This window comes from Pan paniscus, chromosome 8, assembly GCF_029289425.2.
Source record: "Pan paniscus chromosome 8, NHGRI_mPanPan1-v2.0_pri, whole genome shotgun sequence".
Lineage (NCBI taxonomy): Eukaryota > Metazoa > Chordata > Mammalia > Primates > Hominidae > Pan > Pan paniscus.
In genome coordinates, this window is record NC_073257.2 from 14,480,311 (window position 1) to 14,505,934 (window position 25,624).

The window sequence follows — 25,624 nt, forward strand, 5'->3', positions numbered from 1 at the left end:
TATAGCCTGGGCAACAAGAGCGAAACTCCATCTCATAAAAAAAAAAAAAAAAAAAAAAAGAAATACATAACTTTAGGACAACTCTGACTTGGGTCAGCAGCTCCAATTTATATGATCTACACAGGACCAGCCAGTGGATGATTCCGTGAAACAGAAACCACCACTTTGGAAGTTGAAAGAAGAAATCTACTGTATCCTGCTGTTCCGAAACCATCACTTCCTATTGACAGGTTTTTGGATTTAGCTGACGGTAGGTATGGAGTTTTTTTTTATTTTAATTTGGAATGACATGAAAACAAATACTGTGGACTGCATTTTATGTGCTCATTTGCCCTCTGTTTATCCTCCCCAGTGAGGTGTTTGTTCAGAACTTTTGCCCATTTTTAATTGAGTTGTTTGTCTTCTTATTGCTCAGTTTGGATTGCTATTTGTATCGTGTGGATTCCAGTCCTTTATCAGATATGTGTTTTACAAATATTTTTCCAGTCAGTGGCTTGTCTTTTCATTCTCTTGGCAGTGTTTTTACTGAGCAGAAGTTTACGATTTTAGAAAAGGACAGTTTGTCATTTTTTTTTTCTTTTGTGGATCACGCCTTTGGTGTTGGATCTAGAAACTCATGACCAAAGCAAGATCTTATGGATACTCTGTTAAGTTTTCTTTTGGATGTTTTATTGTTCTCTATTTTATTTTTAGGCCTATAATACATTTTGATATTATTTTGAAATATGAATGTTCTGGTTTTGCATTTTTCTCATATGAACATTCAGTTTTCCCAGGACCATTTTGTTGAAAGACGAACCATTCTCTGTTGAATTACCTGTGCTCTTTGCTCTTTTGTCAAAGAGCTCTTGACTGTGTTAGCGTGATTTACTTCTGGGCTCTGAGTTCTGTTCTGTTGGTCAATTTGTCTGTTCTTTCACCAATGCCAAGCTGTCTTGATTACTGCAGGTTTACTCTAAGTCTTAAAGTTGGTTGCGTGGTGTTGTTTCTCTGACTTTGTTCTTTTCCTTCAATATTCTGTTCACGATTATGGGCCTTTTGATTTTCTATGTAAACTTCAGAATCAGTTTGATGATATCCAAAAAATACCTCACTTGGACTTTGATTGAGATTGCACTGAATCTATCCATCAAATTTGGAAGAACTGACATCTTAACAAAAAATCTTCCTGTCCATGAAAGTAGAGTATCTCTCCATTTATTTAGATTTTCTTTATTGTTTTCTATCAGAGTTTTATAGTTTTTAGATACAGATCTTGTACATAATCCATTCGATTTATACATGTGTATCTCATTTTTCTGCCATTGTAATTGATATTGTGGTTTTAATTTCAAATTGCAAATGCTCATATTGATGATAGACGGAAAAGCAAGTGACTTACGTATGTTAACCTTGTATCCTATAACATTATTATATTATTTATTAGACCAGGAATTGTTATTGTTTTGGTCAGTTCTTTGGGAGTTCCTACATAAACCATCGTATAATCTGTGAACAAACACAGTTTAATTTCTTTTTTACAGTGTGTGTGGCTTTCTTTTCTTGCGGCCCTAGACAGGACGTTCAGTAGGATGTTGAGTAACAACCACAGGAAGAAACCCCTTTGCCTGGGTCCCCGTCATAAGGGGAAGATGGTCCATTTCTCAGCTCCTGATGCGATGCTGGCTGTAGGTGTTTGTAGCTGTTCTTCATCAAGTTGATGAAGTATCCCTCTGTTTCTAGTTTGCTCAGAGTTCTTTCATTCAGGGTGTTGAATTTTGTCAAATGCTTTTTCTGCATTTATTGGTATGACTGTATAGTTATTCTTATTTAGCCTGTTGATGCGGTGGATTACAATAAGTGAGGTTTTTTGTTTCATTGTTTGTTTGTTTTTGAGCCAGAGTCTTACTCTGTCTCCTAGGCTGGAGTGCAGTGGTGTGATCTCAGCTCACTGTAACTTCTGCCCCCTGGGCCCAAGCGATTCTCCCACATCAACCTTCCCACATCAGCCTCCAGAGTAACTAGGGCTACAGACACATACCACAGCACCCGGCTATTTTTTTTTTTTTTTTTTCTGGAGACTGGGTTTCACCATGTTGCCCAGGCTGGCCTTGTACTCCTGGCCTCAAGCGATCTTCCTGCCTTGGCCTCCCAAAGTGCTGGGATTGCAGGTGTGAGCCACTGCGCAAGCCACATTAAGTGAGTCTTAAGTGTGGAATGTGCCTGCATATGTGGAAAAGAGTCTCACTTGGTTGTGGTTTGTAATTCATTTTATTTATTGTTGGGTTTTATTTGCTGTCACTGTGTTTGAGGACTTTCATACCTATGTTCATAATAGATTTTGGTTTGTATTTTTCCTCACTTTCAACCTCTTTACCTGGTTTTCACGTTTGAGTAATGCTGGACTCATGAAATTAGTTAGGACGTGTTCTTCAGTTCCTATTTTTCAGAACATATCATAGAGAATTGGTATCATTTTTTCTTAAACATGTGGTAGTGTTCTGTTTTGGAAAGTTATTGCTTATTGATTCAATTTCTGAAATAGATATAGTCTCATTCATTTTATTCAGTTCTCCTCGTGTGAGTGTTGGCAGTTTGCCTTTTTTTAGGAATTGATCCATTTTATTTGTTGCTAAATTTGTGGGCATATGGCGATTCATAATATTCCTTTATTTCCTTTTATCGTTCATTCATAGTAATGTCCCTTCTTTCATTCTGGCATTTGTAATTTGAGTATTTTTTTTCTTTTACTTGGTTAGCCAGGTTAGAGGTATATCATTTTAAAAATCATTTCAGAGAAACTGCTTTTGGTTTTCTTAATTTTTGCTATTAATTTCCTGGCTTCAGTTTCATTGATTTCTAATCTGATTTTTATTTTTTTCTTTTCTTCTCGTTATTTTAAGCTTTAATTGTTTTTTCTCTAGTTTCTCGAAGTGCAAGCTTAGATTTCAGATCTTTTTGTTTCTAATCATGCTTTTCTAATACATGTATTTCTTTGTAGGTATCACTTTACCTTATCCCATAAAATTTGATTAGAAAGTTGTGTTTTGACTTTTATTTAGTTCAAAATGTTTTTAAACTTTCTTCAGACTTTTTTTTTGACACATGCATCATTGAGAAGTGTGCTTTTTAATTTTGAATTTGTGGGGATGGTTCAAGTATCTTGTTATTGATTTATAGCGTAATTTCATTGTGGTCTGAGAATGCATTTTGTCTGTTTTCTTTCTGCAAGTTTGCTAAGGCGTGTCTCATCACCCAAAATGTGCACAGTCTTGGTAAATGTTCCCAGTGACCTTAAGAAGAATGTATTTTCTGCTATTTGTTGAGTGGAGTGTTCTATCTTCTGCCTAGAAGTGTCACATAAATCAAGTTAATCCCCATTGTTGTTCAGATTAACTATATTCTTATTAATGTTCTGCTTGTTAGATCCACCAAGTCCTGAAAGGCAGGCGTTGAAGTCTCCAGCTGTAACTGGTTATTTTTCGTTTCTCCTTGCAGTTCTACTAGGTTGCCTGTTTTCTGATACTTTGTTGTTAAAGACATGCTTGTTAAAGATTGTTATATCTTCTTGGAGAATTTACCGCTTTATTACTCCATAATGTCCATCTTTATCCCTGATAATTTTCCTTGCTCTGAAGTCTGTTTTGAATGGAATTACTAAAGTTGTTTGAGCTTTGTTTTGATTATTTTTAGCATTGATATATCTTTCTTCATCCCTTTAATTTTAATGTGTTAGTGTCTTTATGTTTAAATTGAGTTTCCTATAGAAAACTATCCTTTTGTTGTTGTTTAAAATCCATTTTCCTTTGTAGGGACATGGATGAAACTGGAAACCATCATTCTCAGCAAACTATCACAAGGACAAAAAACCAAACACCGCATGTTCTCACTCATAGGTGGGAATTGAACAATGAGAACACATGGACACAGGAAGGGGAACATCACACACCGGGGAGTGTTGTGGGGTGGGGGGAGGGGGGAGGGACAGCATTAGGAGATATACCTAATGCTAAATGACGAGTTAATGGGTGCAGCACACCAACATGGCACATGTATACATATGTAACAAACCTGCACATTGTGCACATGTACCCTAAAACTTAAAGTATAATAATAATAAAATTAAAAAGAAACAATCATTGCCTTTAATTGGTATAGTTAGAACATTTACATTTAAAGCAAATATTTATGGCACTGCATTAATATTAATATCAATCATGATTTTATTATTTTGTATTTATTGCACTTACTCGTTTTTTCTTCCTCTTCATTTTTGCATTCTCTGATTTAAATTTTGCATACAATTTAATATTATTTCTTCTCTTAAGAAATAAACTCTGCTTTCTAAAGAAGAAAATATCAATTATCTTAGAGTTTGTAATATACATTTATAGGAATCTGGGTCCACTTTCAGATGGTTCCTTAAAAGGGAATATTTCCAACTCTTGCTTCCGTTTCTTTATACATTTGCTGTGATTTAATTCACTTATCTGTATGCTGTAATCAAACAATACATTGTTACTCTTATTACTGTGAACAAAAAAATTAAATAGTAGATAAAGTAAGAATTATATACATTTAGTTTCATGCCTTGATCACTTTCCTTAGCTCTGAAGAACTTTCAGCATTTCTCACAGGACTGGGCTTCTTGCAACTAATATCTTTAGTTTTTGTCTGAAAAGGTCTTCAGTTCTCTTCCAATTCTGAAGGACAATTTCTCTGGATATAGAACTCTGGGTCGGTGGTGTCCTTCTTTCAACACTTAAATACTTCATTTAACTCTTCTAGCTTACATGGAATCTGTGAAGACATCTGCTGGGATTGTTATTCTTTTCCTTTATGGATGAGGCATTTTTTTTCTTTTTTTCTTTGGCTACTTTCCAGATTTTTCTCTTGGGCTATAGTTTTGGGGTAACTTGAATACTTTATGCCCACCTGTAGCCTTTTTTGTTTGTTTTTCATCTGGCTTGGTGTCCTCTAAACTTTCTGAATCTCTGTTTTGGTGTCTGTCATAGATTTTTAAAAAATTCTTGCTCAATTTACTGCAGATATTTCTTCTACTCCTCTCTCTTATTTTTTTTATCTTCCTTCTGGTATTTTAAATATCCATATATTGTATCTTTTGAGATTGCCCTACAGTTTTTGAAAATTTTGTTCTGTTTTATTTTCCTCTTTTTGTTTCAGAAGTTTCTACTGATGTTTCTCCAAGCTTGTTGATCTTTGTCTTGGTCATGTCTAGTTAATTATAAGCCCATAAAAGGCATTCTGTATTTCTGTTTCGGTGTTTTCATTTCTAGCATTTTATTTTGATCCCTTTTTAGAACTTTTTCTCTCTGCTTACATGACACACAAGTTCTTACATGACATTTACTTCTTCCATTTGAGCCCATAATGTACCAATCACAGTTATTTTAAGTGTCCAGTCTCATAATTCCCAAATCTGTGTCCTATCTGAGTCTGGATGTGAGGCTTGTTTTGTCGCTTCAGATTATGGAGGATCCTTGCCTTCAGGATGCCTCATGGTTTTTTGTTCATATCTGGGCAATATGGGGTTACGTAATAGAAACTAAGCTTCAGTGTGAAGTTTGACGTGGATCTACTGCAAACTGGGCTGTGCTTAATGTTTTCTGTAGCTGTAGGTTTCAGGGCTTCCAACTCCTCTCTACTATACACGTTTCTGTCTCTCTTATTGTCTTTGTGTTTCCCTACAAACTCCTTCTCAAATAGAGTTTGAGCTGTGCAGCTGTTTCAGCTGTGATCCGCTGTTATTTCACCAGAACCTAGTGGGGTGGCAAGGATGGTGGGGAGACGATGTGTTCTATCCTCTTATGATCAAATCCAAGTCTGTAGTGGGCCTGTGTCCCCGGCTGTTACCTGCTCAGGTGTCTCCTGGCTTTCTTAGGTAAGAGAGGGACGCTGGAGGAGGGGCTGGGAATTGGTTGCTGGAGGAGGAGAACTGCCCTTCCGTCTGGGCAGGAAGGCACTGGCCAAGCATTTCCTCTGGGGAGCAGGTCTGTGTTCAATACAGAGGCTTTTTTTTTCCTCCTTGCAGAGACGTGAGGTGATTTGTTTGACTGTCCGCTATGAAAATCTAGTGGGGTTCCAGGGTGCAAACACACAGAAGTGTGGGGTCCTCCTAAGACTGCAGCCCCATGCGCTCCTCATCTTTGTGTCTGTCCATGACCCACCTCAAGAAATTTGTCATAAAACATCCACGCATTCTGGCAAATTTGTGGCTCTGTGGCTCTGGCTTCAGGTCAGCTGCCGTGGCCTGTCCCTCCAGATCCAGGGTAGCCCCCTGTCCTTTTGGGGGTCCTGGAATGGGCAACAATGTTCAATAGGTTTAGTTTTTCTCTTGGGTTCAGGATAGGAGTGACAGCCTTCCAGTCCATGTCAGAGCTGAGAGCAGAAATCCTCCGCCATTTTTACAGCTTATTCTTGGCATGACAGCATGACCCAAGTTCACTTTTAGTTTCTCCAGTGCAGCCCTGAATTCCACCCTTTCTCCAGGCATTCTGAGTCCTCTTATTGAGGAAACAAATAGAGGCAAAAAGCCAGGATCTTGGAAAGAGGTGTGTTCATTGTTGCTGGTCTGCCATGATTCCAGGCCATTCCAGTGGGTGGAGTTAGAGAGCAAAAGTGTGCATGCGACTCCACATAGACACACAGGTGCACAGGTATTTCTGTCTTTAAATAGCCAAAATAAATATATATGCATAAATATATATGGACATATAAATATTGACATACATGTATTTGCTGAGGCTTATAGGTAAAATACATTATTTACATATAATATGTAAGGTGTGTTATTATATGTAATATATAATTTTTAACTATGAGTTTGTACTGATTTCTCCTATTTCAATCCAAAACCACAGGATTCATCTAGGGATCACCTTCCTCTCTGTGAATTGACTCTAAGCTTGGTGACTTCCACTGTTACTCACCTGCTCAACCCAAGTTTATGCTAGAGTAGTTTCAAAACTAATTTTACTGATTAGCAAATAGTGTTTGCACATATTTCTTTTTGTATTTAGCTTCATTCTTTTTGTCTTTAGTTTTTTGCTTCAATTATTTTAGTCTTTAGCTTTTTGTCTTTAGTATTCAGTCAAAATATTGTTTTCCAACATTGCATTCTTTCTTTTCTACCTCGAGAGTTGGTTCTGCTTTTCACCAGTAATTCATTCATTATAGTTTTAATTCAATGTTGGAATTCCTCATAGCCTTGTTGAGTTTTGATCAAATTATATACAGTAAAATCTATTCACCTTGGAATATAGTTGTATGGGTATTGATAATTATATAAAGTCACAAATTTCCCACTATAATCGAGAAATGGAAAAATTCCATCGTTTAAAAATTTTATCATGCTGACCTTTGCAATAAACCCCTTCTCCATTTGTCTCATTTAGATTTCACCAGCGGAAGCGCGTGTGTAGCTTTTGGCGATGACTTCTTTTGCTCAGCAAAACGCACTTGTTTTATCTATGATGCTGCATGAATCGATAGTTCATATTTTTTTGCTGATGAGCATTGTGTTGTGTGCAAGGGCTGTGGATAGTTTATCCATTTACTTGTGGAAGGATATCTTGTTTGTTTTCATTTGAGAGCTGTGTGTGTGTGTTTTTATCAGTATAAAATACTGTGTACTCTCCTAATGAATTTGGAAAAAAATAGCAGTTGGGTAATTTTTTTAAGAAAATGACCAACTGAAAGTTCTGACTGAACGTATTGAATGTCGCAGGAATGACTGAGGGAGAAACGAAAACAAGCTATTTTCCGCGCCCCCCTGTGAAAGGCAGGTCCCCACTCATGCCCATGACATCTCGCACTCACGTCTGGAAGCACACGTGAGTGGGTTTTCCTTTCTTGCCACCTCACTCGAGCCCAGCTGACTTCACGGGACTCCTTGGGCCCCCGCGTTTCCTGACCTGTCTTCCCGGGCTTCCTCCCTCCGCGCTCTCTGCCGGGCCACCATGTCCTACTCCTGCATGTGAGGTGTCTGCTCAGACATCAGCATATAGATCGGCCTCTCATGACTACACTCGGGAAACATCTGCGTCTACCCTGGCCTGGCCTGTGTGTTTTCTCCGCAGCACGGCCCTCCACGCGTGATGTGACATGAGAGCACCCGTGACCCCACATGCGACAGGGTTGTCCACCGTGGAATGTAAGCCCCATGAGGGAAAGGACTTGTATTCATTTTCATTGTTATTTGCTCTGTTTTTTTTTTAAATATTCCAAGCTTAGAACTTTAAGTAGTATCTGCCAGACAGTTGTTGAATGAATGGACAAACCAAGAATTGATTTGCTCAGTTTCAAGACTCAGGGAGATTTGTGGGGTGACTATTACGAAATTACCAGGAGCAGGTAATTTTCTGGCGTTTATACATGATTTTGGAGCATATAAATTTATATAAAAGTTTTTAATTCAGTTTAAAATAATAGGAATAATGGATAAAAGGAGATAATTCACCTAGAGCAAGTAAAAATGATCTTTAAGCATGTAAAATATATACAACCTCATTAACAAGTGGTAATTTGAAACAGAAGATCCCTTTTTTAACCTAACAAATGGACAGATATTTGAATAAATTAACTATGTTATTTCTTCTTTAAAAATAATCTTCATGTGGAACAGATTTTGCTTCGCTGTCCTTTTTACAGGAATGTCAATCAAACCCCAGTAGAGTTTTCTTCATTTTTCTTATTTTTTGCGTACTTACAGATTTCTTCAGCGCTTTTTGGAATTGTTTGGGGATATTTCCTTTCTCTCCATTCACTCACGTCTTCATTTAACAAATGAAGCTCGAATATAGGATGACAGCGTAATTGGCCACAGGAAAAAGTTAGGTGGGTTTTTAAAATGCAGATAATTCAGTATCAACGCGGGGCGGACTGGAGACCCAGGAAACGCCTGAAAGGAGGTCCGTGCAGGACGAAGCCCCCAGGACACCCGAGGAGACCCGGCCGCGCGCTGCGTGGGGCTTGGGAGCCTCCGAGGGGCCATGCCCAGCCTGGAATAACCATTTCGGTTTTTGCTAGATGACTGCGGAGACAATGGATGAATGACAGAAATAAAACAAGTAAAGGAAAACCCAGCCATGCGAGAGGCTGCTGTCGGAACCTGGCGAGCAGGACGTGGCTGCTGCTGGAGAGGAGCCGAGGGTGACGGCGCGGGGTGGGGTGGACACTGGTCCAGGGCCAGCTCCTGAAATGCAGCAAAATCTAAGGCTCCTTAAGGATGAAGAGGGCACCCACCGAACAGAAAGATGGTTCAGGGGAGTAGATCTTTAATGTGCGCTGGACGTGCGGTGAGGAATGCTGGGTTCCTTAGAGCTGCAGGGCCTGCGTCTCAGCGAGAACTCTGCAAAGAACTCACAGGTGGTGTTGGGAGCCAAGGAAGCACTCTCCTCCCTCTAAGGTCCACGGATGTAGGCCTGGGAGACAGCAAGCATGACAACTGAAATGCGCTTTGGGGGAAGACGTGTGTATACTCCGGGGGAAAGAGTTCAAGTTAAGGAACAAAATAGAGAAAATATTTTGTTAAAAAAATAAGATTGTAGGAATTTTTAGGGTTTCCAAAGCTGCAAAAACACAGGATGGAAGGTCCATCAAGAAGAAACCTAAAACAGCACAGAGAGGAATGCAGGAGGCTTCAGAATGCCCGTGGGGTAAATGGAAAGAGTGAGTGTGTATGTATGTCTGTGTACATACGTGTGTGCATATGTGTGCGTGTGTGTGCATACGTGTGTACATATGTGTGCACTTAGTGAACACAGCATGGATATGAAGCTTGGAGAAATTCTTTGAAATTTGGGCACAGTGTAGGAGACAGGACTCATTCTGCCTGCTTCCTGGATGAATCTGAACAGTTTTGGGGATAATTCTCTGGAAGAGGTCAATCAAGGATGTTGGTGTTTTGGAAGACATTCAGCTCCCTTATCATTGGCTTGAGGGTTGTTGATGCTCCTTCTAACAGCTCCTGAGCAAAGGTGCTGGGGCGCATGGTGGAGGACGCAGCACAGCGAAGAAACTCACTTTACTCAGGGTCGGAGCCCCTGGCGCTGTTCCCAGGGATCTGTGAGGTGCTGAGAGCAGAGGAATCTCACTTCTAGGTCAGCAGAGAGGAGTTAAAGTGACGACCTTAAGTAGCAAGGGCTCACAGTGAAGAATAGAGCTAAAATCCAGTTGCCTCTTTCAGCATTTCATTTAGAAACATACCCCCCCAAATAGTGTTTATTCTCTCCTGTTGTCATATAGTGAGAAGCAGATGTCTGGGAAAATGGAATGCAAGGAAATTAGCTTTGATATAGGAAAAGAGGATTTGAGAGCTGCTGTATTTTTTTTTGTCTTCTAGGCCTAGATAGAGCAGAGCAAAAAAAAAAAAAAAAAGGTCAGTTTGCTATTCTGTCAGTTCTTTGTTATAAAAATTATTAGAACACAATTAATAGGAGTGGGACAGAAAAGCATACAGAGCCATTGAAAGAAGGTTTGGAGAATCACCAGAGTTAACCTGCAGATCACCATTGGGTCCATCCAATTACTGTACGAATGAAGATGTCAGAAAACACACACATCGCTGAGTACATCTCAGAGACCCTTGTTCCTAGGGAAGTGCAGGAATTATGAAATGCACAAAAAAAATCTGAGTAGTTTGAAGAAAATTGGAAAATATTTAAAGGAGAGAAGAGGAAAAGAAGGAAGGATAGAAATGGATGAACATAAGTTTGCAAAGGAAAGTGACTTTTGAAAGACAGAAGGTCATACAGGAAAGATGTATTCGAAAGAGAAGTTGTAAAATCCCTTTGGCTACAGGGGGAAGTCAGGGAAATTGTAAGTATAATAACTTGTCTGAACATGTTTTCATTTTAAGGAGTCGGCTTCATTTTTAGATAAGGTTGTATTTTATTATCTTCAATCTGGGAGTGACCAGAGATTTTACTAAATTAAGAAAGACGGTGGCCCACATGAAAATTCACATTATCTTTAACCATATGTCTGTGGCTTTCTGAATTAAGAATATGCAATAACTCATAAACTAGACCAGCTCTAACTCTGATTGTTACCCTATATGATCTCACCTTTCTATTTTTAAAACTTCCTTATTATCCAAGTAGTTTGCTGGCACTCTCTGGTGACTTTTCCTTTTGGATTAAATATATCCTAAGGAGATCAGTCAGAAGCCAGTCTTTTAACTCCATAAGCTGATTTTATCGAAAAGCTCGTCATGCCCTGATCTCTGAATCATTGTTCTCAGCTGGAACTCCGGGGTATGTGGGTTGTGCTTTTCACGTGGCCAAGGCATGTCATCCGCACGGGAAGGAGCAGGGGAGTGGATCCCCTGGGACACACTCTTCAACGTTGTCCAGGGACTTCACCTGCTTTAAGTCTTTGGGGATCGTTCAGCTGCGTTTCACAATGTGCATTTTTAGATGTTCATAATTAAATCTCTTTCTAATGCAACTCCATAAGAAAATAAATCCATGTCCACAATATGAGAAGAGATGGGTGTTCTTGGGGGAGGTGGGAGGATCCAATTCTAACCGCGTGCAGCTGCGTCGAGGACATGATTTCAGTGGGCAGGTCAGTGGGGAATAAATTTTCTCCGTGGTTATGGAGAACAGCACATTCTGCTTCTGTGCTATGAATCATGAGAAACAAGGATGTCCAAATGTCCTTTAAATGGTTTACTAAAGATAAGAATCATATACCAAAATAGTATCAGATTTATTTGGACAAAAGATACAAAGAGTTGTACATTCTAAACAATGCAAAATCTAATTGTTTTATGCATGGGGATATTTAGCTCATTGAAAATTTTGCAGTAAGCCACTGTAGCCTGAACTTGGCATTATGCTGAGTCAAAAGCTACACCAGGCATCTATGAACGGATAAGACTATATAAATATGCAAAAATCCAATAAGCAGTTGCAGTATAGATTCCTTAATGGATACCAAAAGATGTGCGGATTTCAGAACAGGGCCTGAGGTTCCATTTGGACTAGGGTAACGGTTTGTTTCAAGGAGAGTAATGTTTGATATTTAGTGACTAGTTACTCTGCCATGCGGAACAGTATACATCATTTCTCTCATAATTTGGCATTTCCAGAAGATTTGCTACGTAACATTTATTGGCTGCTCAGTATTGTAACATTTCTGAATTGCATTGTGCCTAGAGACCTCAGCTATCCTTCCCTTTTATGGGGAAATAATTGTATGTATCACAATTAATAGCAAGACTGACAAGCCATTTTTGCATAGCATTTACTATTTTCCAGCACATTTACTAATATTTGGAAATGTTAGTTTATTCCGACCGTAAGACAGCCTTGTGAGGTAGGTATTTCCATTACTCTCATTTTATAAATGGAGAAAGGGGAAGCATCAAGAGATGAATTCACTTGTGAGATGGGAGGTGGCCTGAGCAGGAATACGGACAGGGAGCTCAGATCCGAGGCCGGAGCTTCAATCAACGCAAGCCACTCCCTCTCCCCAGGTCACTACCTGTGTCCAAAGGTACTGAAGAGCTGCCCAAGGTCTAGTAGCTTTTTTTAAAACAAAGACGAGAAAAGCTACCATCTCTGCCTCAGACCTACTTGCATTGTTTCTAAAGCGCTACTAATTAAAGTCCTACCCCCAATTGTGAAAAACCTATTGCTGAGTAGCTGAATATTTCTCAACCCAATCCCCAGTGTTTATTTACATATTTATTGGACATTGTGTTCGTAATTTTCCTGCTTCAATTTCTTCTGTTGACACTTCTGTTTCCTAAAGGAACACTGGGTTATCCCAGAGCCTCAGAGAAAGGAAGTCCATCTCAGATTCTCACTAGCTCTTCCTTCCTTTCCCATCCCTTTTCTTGGCGGTACAGAGGGAAGCTTGGCCACTTTTTCTATGTCCTGTGGGTCAAATTATTATTTTGCAAAGGTTTTCAAAGTATCTTTTCAGAAAAGACAGCATTTTATAAGTCCCATATCTATTCAGAAAACCCACTTCCACTTTAATCACTTCCTATAAAAATTGTAATGACCACACATCAGTGGAGCTATAGGAGAGTTATTAAAACAGTTGCCAAGAGTCATCCCCAAGGCCCTTTCTACTTCCTGAGAGCCATTGATGGTAACGGATGAGAGTAATTTAACACATCTCTCGGTGTTAGCTGGCTCAGTTGGAAGCAGTCCACTTGGCAAGCGATCGCATCTTGAATCACACTTGGTAGGAAAACAGCGGAGCCAGCTCAGCGTCAGCCCATGTCTTAGTGCGTCAGCTGCAGGGGGTCAGACGTGTAAGGGACATAACAGGTGAGCAATTCTCACCGTGTTGTGAACCCCATTGCGTAAATACCCATTCGAGCTGATGTGGTGATTAGGTAAGTAAAACAGGACTCAATAGGTGTTATTCAACTTGTGTCGCTTAATTTCTACAACTAAAAGTAATGGACTAGTTGAAGACACACTAGTTCTTTGGGTCTTATATGAAAAGCATTGTCTTTTACTTTTACTGTTACGGCATGTTGATGATGTGAGGGCTTAAGGAGTGGAAAGGAACACGGAATCAGAATGTTAACTCTCACAAGGGTGTCAGGCTCTGTGTAATCAACCTTTGTGATCATAGAGGCAGATTAAGGTAACGACTTCCGGCAGAGGATCTTAGAGGTATTATATTTTTCCTCCAAGGGTTTACAATTCTGTGGGGGAAGATATTTCCACAAATGTGGAAATGAGCCTTCCATGGTGCCAGTCTACAATGGCGGTTCAGCTGTTCCATCATGGCAAGTCTAAAGAGTGTCGATCACACCCCATGGGTCTGCAGACACAGCCCAGGACAACTTGACATTTGAAAAAAAAAAAAAAAGAACAAAATAAAACCTTAAGTTCTTATGTTTAATTTACTTGACTAGTAATATGCCTATTTTTTTGTCATTATCTGTAGAGGAAAATCTCACACTTACTTAACGTCCCTCAGTTTCCTTCTCAGAGGCAACAACTCTGATCGGTTTTTACCTGTAATTCTGGGGATGTTTTATGTACATCTATGTGTGTGTACGTGTGTGTGTGTGTGTGTGTCTTTCTCTTTAAACATTTGGTCAGATACTAGAAACATTTATGACACCTTGTATTTTGTTTTGCTTTACGTGGTAATGAACCTTGGTTATCATTTCCTATTATGATGTCCTGAGCTGCCTGATCATGATCAGGCTGCCCTGCATGAGATTTGGGTCATATGCATTTAAGGCTGCCCTGCATGAGATTTCCTAGCTGTGCCATAATTCATCCTCCAGCATGCCAGTGACGGGCACAAATGTTGTCTCCGTTTTATTTTTACCCCGACAACATAGCATGTCCGATATAGCATAGAACTGTCCATACCTCTCTGGGTATTGTGAGAGTCTTTATGCCTCATAGATTTCCAGAAGGGGCAGGTGGCATGTGCAAGTCCAGTTACAAACATCCTAACTGAGCTCCAAGCCTCGTTCCCGTGTATGCTCCAGGGGGGCCGAGAACGCCTCTTTCCTCCTCCCCGACATTGCATGCGGCTTCCTGGGGCTGTCCTGCAAGACTACCCCTCTGCCTGGTCTGACCTCCTAACTCCCAGAAACCATCGCATACCCTTCCATTTCCAACATCCTGTCTTTGTGAAGCAGGATTTTCTGCAGCGACAGCCACCAAAATGAGATTATGGAGTAGACTGGGCATAAGCAACATTCTTCTGCTGTCACTGTCTCCCGTCACCAGCCCCAGCCTCCCACTCTCCTCTTTCCTGGCCAGTTGTTACAAGATAATGTCTAACACCCAACACACATCTGCCATCTGACTGCACCTGTGTCTGTCTCTGCCTGACTTTGTGAGGCCTGGAACAATCGGTGTCCTAAGAAACCCAGCTCCTCTGGGTGTGCTAGAGCCTGTGTTGCCTCACCTGCTCAATGACGTGCCCAGGACTTATCCCATCATTTCTCCCTTGTCACTCCCACATTCTCCTCTGTACACACATGCTGTAATTTTGACCATTTTACAATGGAAACGTCTTGTCCTCACATTACCTTCCAGCACTGCCATGGCTTTTGTCCTTCTTAACAGCAAAACTCCTTGAAAGCCTTTGTCCCATCTTCCCATCTCTTGTTTCTCTTCTCCATTTTCCTCTTGAAACTGTTCCGGCCAGGCACCTCTTTTCCCTGGAAACTCTTCTGTCCATGTCAAATATGACTCTTACCTTGCTAAGTTCAGTACTTAGAAAAAAATATGGCCAAGGTGCCCACTCTATAAATATTTTTGAATACATGAGTGCAAGAAATATTCAACGAGTGCATTTGTTAGTCACATGAATTGTTCAAGCACTTTGTTCGGTTGGTTTCCTCCAACGGCTCCATTCCTTAAGGCCCACAAAGTCATGGAAGTTCCTTCTGCACATCGCACAGTGTCATACACAGATTGCATTTGAGCAGGTGGCCTCGTTGACTGAGCTAGTCGTGTGGACCTGTCGCAACCTGGTATTACCTCATCCACCCTGCCCCCTGGGTGACCGCACTTGTCCTCTGAGCCAGGGGTCTTGGAAGGGAGGCACACCTGTCTCATATAACAAGTGGCCAGGAAGTGTATTTGGCAGAGCAAGAGGTTTAGAGGGTATTTGCTGCATAAGACCCTCCTCCTCTCCACTGTAAAAGGAAACTGGTGGGAAAAGTAAAGTCCTTTCCTTCCACATGGGATTCTAGCTCCATGGTAAAACACATTTTATATATAGGAAACTTTGCAAGAATTTTGCTTATAATCACGGAGAAATGGCTGTGTGGTGGTTTTAGCTGGCATTTCTGCATTGAGAGGTGGTGTGGTGTTAATGGTCGAGGAGCTGCATGGTCTATTGTGATATGTACATTACTCCGACAATCAGCAGAGGCAGGTATAGGCGTCTGCTTGGCATTTGCAGGAAAAGTAGCCCACTGGCTGAAACAGTGTTCAGCAGCAGAGAATCTGGTTATGGTTCCCCACTCCCCCAACAGTTTATCATGATGTCAGTTTTGGAGTCGGTGAGACCAGGTTGAATCCAAGGACCTGGATGTGTGGACCTTGTTCTTCTGCTTTCTTGTGGCATACATGGCTCTTCATGTGTTACATGGGGACAAAATTACATGCTGCTCCAGGCAGTTAAATGAGAAAAAATGCCTGGCCAAGAACCTAACATTGGGGATGATCAATACCTGTTCAGTTTTCTGTTTAAGTCTTGGTTTCCTCACCTGTAAATAGAGATGTTCTGCATATTTACCAGTGCATCACAAAGTTTCCACTTTTTGTATTGCGTCTTGGGACACGAGAAGACTCTGGTGATGCTCCTAGTGATGCTCGCTACCTTCTGCCTGGATGCAGCTTAGCCAGGTTTGAATGTTCATTGCATACCCTTTTTATCGGTTATTACTGCAGCCCACATATAGATTTGTTAATTGCTCTTTCAGAGAACTCTGAACCCTTTCTTCTCCAGCCTCATACAGCCACTTCACCCCTGTCCTGCAGACCTCCACCACCAACATCTGCAAAGTCTTCCCTCTCTTGCCTGCCTGCTGGAATCAAGGCCAGTGTCACGTGTTCTGGGTTTTCATTTTCACAGCACCCATTGAAAATACCAAATTATTTTCCACTTATCTATTGTTACCCACAAGCCACTCCAAAACCCAATGGTTTAAAACAGCTGTTTATTGCTACCACCAGTGGTTCTTTGGGTGGACTGGGCTCAGCAGGGTGGTTTTTGCAGCAGGGTGGTTGCAGTCAGATGGCAGCTGGAGGTGGAGCAACCTGATGACCTAACTGGTTTTGCATCCACGACAGCTTCTCTCAGACAAGTGATCCGAGCCATCACTCAAAGCACAGCCTCCTGGAAGAGCTTGTTCTTCTCATACCATGGCTTCTGGCTTCCAAAAGGAATTATTCCTAGACCAATCTTTCCAAGAAGCAGGGGCTTCTAGAAGGTTAGTGGCAAAGTTACTTCTACCATCTTCTAAGTCACCAAATCAGTGTAGGACTCCCACAGGCTAAAGGAGATTAAAAAAATGAATTCTAAATCTTGATGGATGTCTAGAAAGATCATATTACACATGAGAATGTGGGTTAGAAAATGAGTTTCATTGTATGTGTAGAGTATGGTCTGCTGTGGGGGAAGAATAATGGCAGATACATGCTGATTTGTTGCTGTGAGGATTCTGTGCCCAGGACTTGGGCTCAGTGAGTCCTCAGGAATTATCAGCTACTATTGATGCTATTGCCTACATTTGCCTCATTTTGGAACTGAGTATTATGGATGCTTTTGGACCCTAGAAGAGAGCTGTAGCTGTTAGTGACTTCGGCTTTAAGACCACTGCCCCTCAGCCCTAAACCGTACACAGGTAGGCGCTTCATAAACCCAAACAACATTTATTGAGTAATGATAAGAAAACCATAAAGCCTCCATTCCAGTTAGGAAAACATTATAAAAATGAACATCAGTGATTTCTCATAAGGAAAATTGCTATGAAGAAAAATCTAACAGGGAACTGGAGATTAAGAGGCTAGGTGGTCAGCAAGGACTTCCGTGAGAATGCACCTCTGAGGTCAGCTCAAGGTGACTAGATGAGAGGAAAAGGCAGCCAGGTGTAAGATCTGAGAACGAGATCTCATAAAAGTTCTGGGGATGAGATTCAGGCAGCAGAAAACAGAAATAAAAAATATTCATTACAGTATGGGAAAGAACAAAATATTCTCCAATAGGGAACAAAAATAAAACCCTGTTTATATAGTAGAATGTTCTGTGGTTACAAAGAAAAAAAAAACAAAAAGAAAAAGAAAAATGTGCCAACAGAAAACCTTGCAGTGATGTAATAGTGCATACAGTGTGAATAAATTTAGTAAAAACTTGCTCTCTGTCACACACACAACATATGCACAAGATTGTGCTTTTATATGTTTTCTATATTTATTTTTTAAATAAGTTTTTTTTGTAGACTATCACGTAAAATCAGTGGGTCAGTCAATTGTTACTTTTTTAAAAAAAATCATCCTTTTCCATGTTTCTTGCCCACTGCCCAGTACTGAGAAGATAATTGGCATCTGGCTTAAGAAACATGTGGAGCCACTAAGAGGTGAATTGTCCAGCTGGTGGACCTTTGTCTGGGCATTAGAATAAGGTCTGATGTCCCATATTTGCTGTATTTGTCTTTATCTTGGAGATTAATGTAAATCATGTATGCAAGTATTAATGAGGTTATTTCCAGTACATATGCTACTGAAAGGTATGCTGCTTTAGTGTGCTAACCATGTGACTAGTTCTAGGTAAAGCAATGGAAAAGGTAGCAACGGAGACATGCAATTTAAAACGTCCCACATTACAAAGCATGACAAATCAGAGTGAATGCTTTCTATGTGGAGATATATTTTATAATTACATGGTTAAACTAAATGTAGAACTGATGATGTGCACAAATGTTTAGCTAAAAAAAAGTTACATCTAAAATAAGTCAGATAAAATGTGAACTGTCTTTTACATCAGCGTGAAACCTTCATCACTTTGCTTTCCTGTGGATTTTCTTAGATCCTCCACAAACTGTTTTTTTTTTTTTTTATGAAAAGGGGTCATGATGAAGAATAATCCAGGCATTGCAGTAGGATAGTAGGCTTATGAGTTTTTCTCACACTGCTGTAAATGTACTCTCTGAGTAATGTATAAAGAAGGGAGGTTTAACTGACTCACAGTTCCACATGTCTGGGAGGCCTCAGGAAACTTCCAATCATGGTGGAAGGCAAAGGGAAAGCAAGGCATGTCTTCTATGGTGGAAGAGAGAGTGCCACACTTTAAAACCATTAGTTCTCCTGAGAACTCACTCACTATCATAAGAATAGCATCGGGGAAACTGTGCCATAACCTAATCACCTCCCTCCAGGTGCCTCTGAGGCATAGGGGGATTACAATTTGAGATGAGATTTGGGTGGAAACACAGAGCCAAGTTGTTTCAGTAGGTAAAGTTAACTCTGTAGCATAAGATGATGGGGAAGAAATGATGTTTGATATATTTAATGGCTAAGTATTATAAAATGACTATACGTAGCTTGGAAAATACAGAAACAGTCAAAAAAGAAATTCCAGATAGTCTGCCTCACAAAACCTAGAGGCAAGTGTTGCTGGGGACAGGGTACTTACTCCAGTTGTTTATTTATTTTTTCTTTTCTGAGACAGGGCCTCAGTGGGTTACCCAGGCTGCAGTGCAGTGGTGCAACCATGGCTCAGTGCAGCCTCCATCTCCCAGGCTCAAGCAATCCTCTCACCACAGCATCCCACGTAGCTGAGGTTACAGGCAGGGGACACCATTCCCGGCCTCCCCAGCTATTATAATACATTGGCTCCTCCAGTTGCACAATTGCCTTCCTAATTAGTGATGTGTAATGAGCATCGCTAAACCCATCAAATAATCTTCCACAACTTCACGAATGGAGAAGCATCCCCTTTTCTGTTTATGTCGTGATTCATTCATTATCTTCCTTCTCTGGGACTTGTAGGCAACTGCTTTAAATGGAGTTGGTGAAAGGACCACGTTTGGGTTGTTGGCCAGCGTGTTTGCATTGGTCATTGTGATTCTGTGCGGCTCTCCGAGTTGGCCCTATTTCCATACACAGGTGCAGGAAGGAAATCGGCCACAGAACAACAAAACGAAGAATTCTTTGTAATCTTTTGAGATTCAGAGTTGCATTTTGAAGTTCTCAGGAGAGCTGGAGATAAAAAGGACCATTGAGTCTCAAAACCTCAAAATCTTAGTTTTTTAATTATCACTATCACAGTTTTTGTCATAAACAAACAAACAAACAAAAAAACACAAAAATTTGGGTCAAATGCCTGATATAGCTGATCATCAGTTTTTTCCATCCTAGGGCTGAATTAATTAGGAGTTGATTAGAAAAAAGAAATAAATTTTAGAGGAAAATGTAGTATGCCTGAGGAAAAGGGAGTTGGGATGGTAATTCCAAACTAGGAAAACCACAAATTGATTCAGACATTTCTGAATTAATTAAGATTAAAATCTGCAAGATCAGGGGAATGGGAGTTAATGTACACATTACATTCAGTATAAAAATTATGTTTTGCATACTTGAGTTTGTAACTTGAAAGACTTATATGCGTTTAAAAATCATTTCACATCTCTGTAGTTACTACATTACAATAATAAGTTCTTAGTTCTTAATGGTCAAATAATCTAATTAAGTGCACAAATATTTGAATAGAGAATCACACACATGTATATAACAAATTCAGTCTACTCAAAGATGTGCAAGCAGAGACACACATACACTCACACACACATGCACACGTGTGCACACACGCACTCCTTGCAGTGGAGTTTATACTCTAATTTCTAATTTATTTTTCACTGCCCATATTTTACTATAAACAGGATGAAATCAGAGACTCGATTTCTCTTGCTGAATTTGAAGCCTATTGTCAAACCAGTGATTGGCAAACAATAGGTATTCACTAAATGCTATACATTAATAAATCAATTAATCGATTATTATTATATATCTTTATCTATTATGGAGAACAAACCATTTCTTCATGCCAGTTTCTGGATGTGATTGGGGAGGCAAACAATAATTATAGTAAAATAAAATACAAATTATTTTACGAATCAGGTAGATCATGGTGGTATTTTTTTAATCAAAAAATAATATCCTAATATATCCTACAATTTAGGGGTCAAATTAGTTGCATTTCACTTTTTGTACATATTAATCTAATAATATTCCTAATTCAATGTAGTAACGTATTATACATGTATTAATGCCATTTTTATGCTTCATGAGACTTGATAATCTTTTTTTTTTTTTTTTTTTGAGGTGGAGTCTTGCTCTATTACCCAGGCTGGAGTGCAGTGGCATGATTTCGGCTCACTGCAGCCTCCGCTTCCCAGGTTCAAGCGATTCTCCTGCCTCAGCCTCCTGAATAGCTGGGATTACAGGTGCCCGCCATCACGGCAGGCTAATTTTGTATTTTTAGTAAAGATAGAGTTTCACCATGTTGGCCAGGCTGGTCTTGAACTCCTGACCTTGTGATTCACCCACCTGGCCCTTCCAAAGTGCTGGGATTACAGGCGTGAGCCACCTTGCCCGGCCAAGGCTTGATCATCTTTGAAGGTAGTTAAATTTCATGAGCAGGGGTTGGTTGGCTTCCTGAGGCTGCAGTTCCTCTGCCATCTTTCTGGAGTCTCCTAAGTGTGTGTTATGCTAAAATCAGGGCAGGTTCGATGTGCTCACTTCCTCAAGCTTCTTCTTATGAATGGAGACTGAATTCAATAGTCGGTTTATCGGTGTATTAAACCATGATATGGAGACAGTATCTGTTCAACTTTTCAGCCATGCTTCAGTTCTTCCCAGCACTCTGATGCCTCTTATAAATATAAATGCAGACGAAAAGAGAAGTAAGCTCAGAGTGGAATTTTCTCCCTAGGAAGCAATTCAATCTCCGATCACTTACCCCACAGTGAGAAAAACATCTGAAATTTATAGGACGTCTTTTGAAAGACCCTCCCCTCCTCTCCTGCACTGGGTGAGTTTCTAAACATCCTCTTCCCTTTTAAACATTTCCATCTTTATACTGTATGCCCTGTACTGCTCCTTTGTGGAAGGAATATGGCTAAAAGACAGCATGTTTTTCCAGCAGGTTTGCGTCAGGTGGGGCTGTTCTTATCACTGGAAATAAATTGGCCAATCCTATTGGGTGGGATTTGTGTTAATATGAGCCCCACCAGATGAATGAAGCAGATTCGTTTATCCCAAGCAGAGGACGATTGCTCTTATCTCTTTTTTAACTGGATTTGGTCTTGTGCTCTTATAAGCCAGAGGGGCACATTAATCCATAATACTCTAATCTCACAGCCCTGTTTTAAGCCTAGAAAGTCTATGTATTTGTGATTTTGTTTCATTTCAAGTAACAAGATCATTAATAAAAACAACAAGCATAGCCCTTCTGTTCTGGAGGGTGGCTGACATATCACATCTCTGGGAGACTCCTGGCAGCTGTGCTCTGTCTTTTTGGTGAATTCACACACTCCTTCCTCAGGACAAATATTTTGGAGCACAGTTAAATGGATGCATCTGTAATCAATTGCTTGTCATATTAAAGATTATATTGTTGAAACAAGCCCATCTACTTCTTCATATAAATGTTTCTGTGTGTGTATTTGAAATAATTCTGCTGGGGTCGAGTATTATATAAGGAGAGGCTGACATGCATAGAACTATCTATTTCCTGAAGCCATGATTGCATTTTTGTGGGGCTGAAGAGTACAGGCTGTGCTTCTACAGCAAGTGCACTTATATGAGCTCATAGATATAGTAAGTTTGAGGTAAGGCAGACACTGTGAGGTATAACTGAAATGATTTCACCTGGCCAGCAAGTGAAGATATAATAACTCTCTTTGAGGCTGACACCTAAAAAAAGCTGCTGCAATGGGGAAAAAAGAAAAAACAAGCAACAACAACAAAAACCCTGGTACACAAGGGCAGGATCACATGTCTGTCCTGTCTACATGTGTGAGTGTGAGAAATCCCTGAGTGCTATAGGAAAGTTTTCTCCAGCCTATTATTTTTAAACTCACATGTCTACTACCACCTTAGTTTTGCTGCTTTCACATAAATGTTTGATCACCCACAAGAATTTGCAGAGTTGGAAGGAGGAACCCATTAAACTATTAGAAAAAAAATCAACACTGAAATAAATAGTAGACATAGACTTTTGGCTATTTGAGATTAGCTAACTGCATCTTTTTAGGCTTCACTTACTAGTCCTCAGCATATTATCCTCAAAACGAGGTGCTTGGGCTGGGCAGCAAGGCCTCTGCATGGCCTTGATGATGCCTCACTCTGGAATTCATGCCCTTCTGCAACCCCTCCCTTCAAGTCGGATCTGTGCCTGCTCCTGACAAGTATGGCAAAGGTGATGGTTTATGTAAGATTGCAACACATAAAATTGCAGTTTCCATGCTGCTAGCAACCCTCTTTATTGCCTTCTCACCTTACATCCTCTCTGGGGATGGCCTCCAGCCAAGAGCCGCTAGGAATTAAGGCCCTCAGTTCCCAGCCTGCAGCAGCTGCATCCTGCCAACAACCAATCTGCTTATCCACATGTCCATCCCCAGGCAAACCTTCAGATGAGACCTCAGCCCTGGTCTACATCTTACCACAGCTGTGAAGAACCCTGGGTCCATCTCAGCTGTGCCTGGATTTCTGACCCACACAAATTCCAGCATAATAAATGCATGTTTTTAACTTTATATTTACAGGCTGTCCAATCTCTCATTTTTAACTATTCTTTATTTCTAAGGCATACAATCCAGAAACACCGGGTCTGGAGCTATGATACTTGCATTTGAATCTTACCTCCCCCAGTTACTAGCTAGCTTGCCTTGGGTTTATTACTTAATCTGTGTTTTGTCTTAATTTTCTCTTCTTTATGATAGTATAATGTTTGCCTTAGAGTATCATCGTGAAGATAAATTGTTGTTAAGATAAATGAGTAAAATGCTCAGAAAAGTTCCTGGCACAATAAAATTTAAAAGTGAATGATCTGTGATCAGGATTATGCATCAAGATGTGAGAAAATCCTTCCTAAGGATGTTAAATGTAAATTCACAAGACTCGGGCACTTTGGAGCAGAGGCCAGGTGGATGGGAAGAAGTGGGCGCTTTGGAGCAGGGTCCAGGCGGATGGGGGGAAGCGGGTGCTTCAGAGCAGAGGCAGACAGATGGGGTTCATGCAGGTGCAGGATTCTTCACTTGCCTGCAAAGGGGATTGCTGTCAGAAGCACCCATGCCTCTTGCCTTCAGATTTTCATAAGCAAAGATACTTCAGGATGCAGGAGGAAATGCACACTGCTAATGCTGTAGATTTGTTACTCAGTAAATGCCCAGCATCAGAGCTCCTGGGTTTTACCTGGTGAAGAAATATCTACATGCCAAACAGAATCATTACTGCCTTCATTTCAGAGGTTTTCCGAGGGACCTGGGAAAGTTGTCAGTGCTGGCAGTAGAGATGCCACAACAGCAGTGTTCAAACACTTAACAAGTGCTGATTCAATACATGAGCAAATGGATGAAAATAGAAACCTCACATTTGTCTGTGGTTTTTAAGCCTCTTTCCACTGCCTTAAGGAGGTTTTGGGCATGGCAGCAAGTTTCCCATCTACCTTTTAGGGGATGGGATGACCACACAGGCAAGGGCAGAACATGACGTTTCAATTTTTGCACTAGCTTAAAAATAGGTAATCTCGTTTTACACTCTCCCCATCCTTCTGCAGTTGATAGTGCAGTTTTATATTACCTTAACTTTACAGACGTGGTAATGGATTCAGAGATTATATGCAAAGACGCTGAAGACTTAAACCAAGTCCTTCACACAATTGACAAACACAAGTATTTGTATTTTTAAAAATGCATTTATTGTTACCCAGCATTCTGTAGATATCAGGGTCTCTTATATTTTAAAACCTCAATATAAGGTCCACTTTTGCTACAAGTCAATGACCCAGGGCAAATAATTTAGAAATCAGGATTCTATTTTCTCATCTGTGAAGCATTTAAATACCCATTTTATTGAATTTTGATGAGAATTATACAAAAATCATGTGTCTCATAGGTTTGACTATTGTACACAATTTTATCCACACATATTTAAAATATTTTTGAAAAACAGAAAAATGATATGGCTGTTAACATAGCACAGTTTTGAAAGTGAACTATTATTGCAGATGCAAGCTGTCTCATGCTGCCTCCGTGTCACTCCCACACCCTGCGCTGATCTCCAGAGTCAAAGCCGTTCAAAAGTCTTACTTGTGCTTTTTTTTGGCACAAAACACACTTCCAGATTTCTCAGTGGTTTGCTTATACTGTCAGGTACTGAGGCACTCATAGACCACAGCTATAGAATCCATTCTGTGGGAGAAGACAGAAGCACTTGGAATTCCTCCTCCTGCCTAAACATACACACTTCAATAACTTCTTTTCCCATATTCCCAAGTTAGCCATGTCATAAATTTTGGTTAAATCCTTCGTGACGTTTACATTAGCGTGACTGTGTACCACTATGCATTGTCAATCCCCTTTTTTCCAGGCATATTTTAATTGCTTCTTTTTTTTCCTTTTATCTCATATTTTGTGTGTGAGACAAATCCGCCATTAAATCTCAGCATTTTAGACGAATCTATATTTTTAAATGTTTTTCAATACGATGAAAACGATAAGGTAATCTGTCAGTTCCCAGTCTCTCATTCAGGAGAAGACACTGCTGGGAACGCGAAACCCCTGGCTCCAGTTTGCTAGCGTTCTCTGGTCCCGAGGCACAGAACTTCCTGCAGCCCTCTGTGTCTTCCTGGGATGCTTTTTGTCTCTGTGTAAGCTCCAACACTTGCAGGATCCAATGTCTTTCGTCTTATTGATTTGCTCCTCCGTTCTGTGATCCACATTTGCTTCTAGTGGAAGAAGAAATGGAAGAAAATTATTGATACCTTTCATGTATAAAGAAGTCTTCCTTTACTTATCAATTCTGTTAATTTATCAAACACTAAAAAGTCCTTGTTTCATGTCAGGCATGGTTCTAGTTACAGATATTAACTTAATAATTTCTTACTAGTTTGCTGA